At 36.3% G+C, this 5,593-nt stretch overlaps 1 pseudogene; it reads left to right on the top strand.

Annotated features, from left to right (window-relative positions):
- On the top strand, positions 1 to 1,274 carry LOC116126278 (annotated as a pseudogene).
- Positions 1,275 to 5,593: the final 4,319 nt, after the last annotated feature.

Raw genomic sequence — 5,593 nt, forward strand, 5'->3', positions numbered from 1 at the left:
ATGGTTACTGTGGAGAAGTTCGCATGCAACGTCTGAAGGCACTGCCACAATCATGGCAATTGGAACAACAAATCCTCCAATGTCTATGATCAAAGCTCATATCCAGACACTTCCTTTCGCATACAAATACCGAGCACATGACCGAGGTCAAACACAAAATGCAGCGCATGTGTAAGAATACTATTTCAGCTAATTTTTCGTTTTTTTAGTTTACGTTGCTTTTTATATTTTCTAAGTGTTAATTATGTTCGAGATATTGAACAATTTTAAATTGAAAATAACCTATTCATATTTAATGATTTCATGATAAAACCTGATAAAAAGCGACACACCTTACACAACTGAAGAAGTTATGAAAGAAAATCCGAACATTAAGTCATACAAGCGCCTTCATTAGATACTAGGCAAGATATGGCAGCACATTGATACCAAAGCTAGGCAAGAAGCTGCACCAAGCCATCGAGGAATGGGGCCAACCCAAGTCAAAAATCACTCACTTATTTGTTGTAGCACTATGGGACCATTCATGCCTGGGTACGACTACCAAATTGTCCAGCTCTTAGGCCTTGATCTATCTATTAACCGAGTCATGTTGTACCAACAAGGTTGTAATGGAGGTGGCACCATACTTCGTATTGCTAAAGACCATGCTGAGAACAATAAGGTGCTCGTGTCCTCATGTATGCACCGAAATAACTCTCGTTGGCTTCCATTGCCCACTGAAACCGATGTCATGTTCTTGTGCCCATTCTTTATTTGCGGATGGCTCTGCAGCTCTCATAGTTGGTGCAGATCCGATTCTTGGTGTTGAAAAGCCCATATTTGAACTGTCTCTACAGCCCCAACATTGGTGCCTAATAGCCCTGGGGCTATTTGTGGATTATTCGCGAGCACGGACTTACTATCATATTGGAAGGTTCCTGACCTTATTTCAACCATATTGAGAAGCGATTGATGGAGGTATTCCACCCTTTAGGTATCACAGATTGGAACTCAATCTTTTGGTGCACATCCTGGTGGGCCTGCGATTTTGGACCAAGTGGAGGCCAAGTTGGGTCTTAAACCTGAAAAGTTATGTGCGACCGGCACGTGCTTGCTGAGTATGGTAATATGTCAAGCGTAACGTATTGTTTGTTTTGGATGAAGTAAGGAAGAAGTCAACTGAAGACGGGTTGAAGACCACAGGAGATGGTTTGGAATGGGGAGTGCTTTTCGGGTTTGGTCCTGGGCTTACTATTGAGACATTGGTCCTCCATAGTGTTAACGTCGCTTAGGGGATCCTCTTATTGATTTACTTTGCTTTCTTTTCTTTTTTCTTTTTTTATATGGTTATTCACAATAAGTATGCAAAAATATGTCTAAAAAATTAGATTTTTAAATTGTAAATCATATTCTTTATCAAATAAAGTATCAAAAATAATTTATGAGATGCATTAATTCTCTTTTTCCTGGAGCTTGAAATTTGAACATATAAAGTATGATTCTATGTTAAGAAGTGTCTGTGGTTAAAATAAAGTACTAAGAATCATTCAAAAATTTTATAGGGTGTCTTTGTCCTTCCTGGTGCCTCGTGTAGAGCAAGAAGCTTTAGTTGATTTAATTTGAAGTATTAAACATAAATAATAAATATTGGATTTTTAATTAATTTTTTTCAATAAAATAACAATTATTCTCACACAATTTGATGTTTTAAAGTGAAGATTGTCAGTATTGTTATGCATTAAATAAAAGAAAGCATTTCAACATAACGAAACCATAAAACTACTAATTTTGTAAAAAGTAAACTAAATTAAATCCCAAATCAATTAGAATAGGATTTTATGGTAATAATATATTTTTCCTATATTAAAACCAAAAAACTAAGATTTTTACATAAAATCAAGTTTAGGAGAAAATATAATTTAATATATATATATAATCCGGTCAATTAAATTTGTATAACATGGGCCTTATTTATTTAAATCTAGTATTTCATTTATCTTGTTTTTGAGTTTTGACGATTGGATTATTGTTTAGAAATTGTAATTAATTAGGGTGTAATTACAAATTTATAAAACCTTGTGGATTTTTTTAATAAAAAAATTCAGGTGTGCTGGCTCGCCTTTGCTTTTTAGTTATTTCATTTTGTAAAAACTTGTTTCTTCGTAGAACTTTATGTGATGTCGCTTCTTTCTCTTCTATTACACACCCTAGTCTCCCTACAACATCTGAATTAAAGAAATATTTCTTCGTTACAAACTTTACGTGGATGATGTTTTCTCTTCTTTACACACACCCTAGTCTCCTACACAATCGAATTAAAGAAAAAAATTGACAAATTTTTGTCCAGTAAATATCAAAATCCAAGAAATATAGTTGATAAACATAGACAGAAGTTCATTGATTTTATTGAACAAAAAAAAAAAAAAAAAAAATTGAATTGAAACCAAAGTGTATTGATACTAACTAAGTGGCAGCTTTGTTAAATTGTAACTTTGCAATTGAAAGCAGAAAATTGACAGAAAAAATGAAACAGAGAGAAAGAGTAGGAGCAGAGAAAGAAACGCTTTTTTCACTGCATTTTCGTTAACAAAGTAAAAGTAGCTACTGTTTTACATATACAGATTTTCGTGAACTTTTACCTCTAAACGACAGTGTTTTGACTCTTTTTATTTGAGTTAAAACGGCAGCGCATTTGTCCAACATTGCCTCTCAAACGTGACTGCCTAAGCTATTTACATTGCACTTTCTGCATTGTGCCGAATTTTTCCAACATTGCCCCTCAAACTGGAATTCACCCATTGTTTGAACTGAAGAGCTAACTATATTGAACCAAATGGCTGACGCATTTTCTCTCGCATTTCTCACCACAACATCAATGACTGGGCTGCATTTTCTTACTTAAAGAAGTTCAAAACTGGAAACTTCAATTCTGCAGGGGCTGCATTTTTCTTACCAAAAGAAACTTTCAAAGACTGAAACTTCAAATCTGCAGAAAAAAAATTGCACTGAACTTCAATCTTAACAGCAGTACGAACTGCAAAACACCTTCAAAACTGCACCAAGTTTGCAGTAGCAGAAACTGCAAATCTGTAGTTTCAAAGACTGAAACTTCAAATCTGCAGGGGAAAAAAAATAAGCACTGAAACTCAATCTGCAGGGGCAAAACAGCAGTAGCAGAGCTGCAAAACACCTTCAACTGCACCAAGTTTGCAGTACAGAAACTGCAACAAGAACTTCGAAAATGCACCAATCTGCAAGTAGTAGAACTGCAATTCCAGACCAACCAAAACTTCAGAAAACAACTGTACTGAAACTTCAATCTGCAGGGGCAAAACAACTGCAGTCGTAACTGCAAAACACCTTCAAAACTGCACCAAGTTTGCAGTAGCAGAAACTGCAAAACCAGAACTTCAAAAACTGCCCAATCTGCAATAGCAGAATTGCAACTCCAGAACAACCAAAACTTCAGAACAAACTGATTCCTTACAACCAAAACTACAGAACATTACTCCACTCAAGACTAAACCTGCAATGCAGAACTGCAACTCCAGAACACCCACCAACTAAAAACATCATAAGAAAAAAAAATTTCTCAACACTCAAGATCATCTGCAAATAGCAGAACTGCAAAAACAAAAAAAAAAAAAAAAACCACCAACTAAAAACGTCATAACAAGAAAAAAAAAAAAAATTTCTCAGCACTTGCACAAGAGCAACTTCATTAATTGCAACCCAGACCAGAACCTTCAAAGTGTACCAACAGTAAGAATCAGACTTCTAACAACCAAACCTTCAGAACAATTACTCCAGATTAATAACCCAAAATCTGTAAGCCCCACCATTTATCGAACTCAAATTAATCACTGAGCTGCAAACCAGAAAAAAATCAGAATTCCAGATTAGACAGAGATAACTCCGAACCTCTAGATAATTTCCAGAGCAATCACTCCAGATTAATACTCCAAAATCTGTAACCACCGCCAATTATTCAGAACTGCAGATTAATCAACTGAGCTGCAAACCAAAAAAAAATCAACACTGAACCAACTATCGTACTTGCACAATTTCCTAATGACACCACTTCAGTTTGGTTCTTAATCGTAAACTGAGAAACTGAGAGTGCTTTTGTAAGAAGATCTGCAATTTGTAGCTTGGAGGGAACATATTGGATGGCTATCTTTTTTGCCAAGACTTGTTCTCGAACATAATGAGTGTCAATCTCAATATGTTTTGCCAGCATAAATACGGGATTAGATGCAAGAGCACAACCTAACATTATCACACCAGATTACTGGTATAGTGTAAAGTTGGCCAAGCTTAGTAAACATATTTTCAGCCATGCTATCTCTGTGGCTGTGTGAACAAGGCTCTATATTCAGCTTCATAGATGAAAGGGCAACAACCTTCTGTTTCCGGAACTCCACTGAATCAAGTTTGGTCCTAGGTAACACCAATAGCCATAGTAGATCTTCGATCCTCTATACTTCCTCCCTAATACATCAGCGTAACACTCAACATGAAGAGTGTTGCTAGTTTGAATATAGACCAAAATCCAGAGTACTTTAATGTACCTCAACACCCTCTTACAAGCCTGCCATTGAAATCAGTAGTGCTTGTAAAAATTGGCTTAACTTGTTAACAGTGTAGCTGATATCTGGTCTTGTATGTGTTAAGTATTGTAGTGCTTCTACTGTACTTCTATACAAGCTGGGATTCTGAAATAGCTCACTGTCAGTGGAACTAAGTTTGATACCGACAGTCATAGGATTGAGCATGGATGTGCCTCCATCATTTTGTTTGAACTAATAAGTCTGAAGCATATTAGACTGTTTTAAGTGAATACTGCTGAATTTCTTGTTGCTTCCAAGCCAAGAAAGTATTTGAGTGAGCCAAGTGTCTTTAGGGCAAAATTATCATTAAGATCTTTCATCAACTGCTTATAAAGACCTGATCAGAGCCGTGATTAGTATGTTCATCGACATACACTAAAACATAGTAGAACCAGTGCTTGTTCCAGGATAAACAAACTAGAGTCTGATACTAAATTTTGGAAGCCTTTAAGGTGTAAAGCACCTTCAATGCTCAAATCAGCTCTTGGAGCTTGTTTGAGACCATAAAGTGCTTTTTTCAGCTTGCAAACTAAATTAGGAAAACAGAACTCTCAAAACCAGGTGTGCTTCATGAAGACTTTTTCAGTTAAAACTCCATTAAGAAATGCATTGTTACATCATTTGTTGAATATCCCATCCATGTGTCACAGCTAGAGCGAAACAATGCGTATAGCTGGTATAATCCTGCTGAAAGTCTCGAAGTAATCAAGCCGGGAGTCTGCTAAAAACCCTTTGCAACTAACTGGGCTTTATTTTCTGTAGGTTCCATCAGCATTAAATTTTGTGCAAAAACCCATTTATTTCCCACTATGTTCATATCAAAGTAGGATCAACAAGTGTCCAGGTGTTTTTGGCTATAAGCGCATCATACTCACACTGCTGGCAGCTTTCGTTGCTGCTTGGAGAGCTTCAGAGATTTACCAGGTTCTGATTTATCAGGTTCAGTACTGCTAGACCCACCAATGAGAAGTGCAAAATGTTATCCTCACCAGTTTGACTAT

Source organism: Pistacia vera, unplaced genomic scaffold, assembly GCF_008641045.1.
Source record: "Pistacia vera cultivar Batoury unplaced genomic scaffold, PisVer_v2 Contig104, whole genome shotgun sequence".
Lineage (NCBI taxonomy): Eukaryota > Viridiplantae > Streptophyta > Magnoliopsida > Sapindales > Anacardiaceae > Pistacia > Pistacia vera.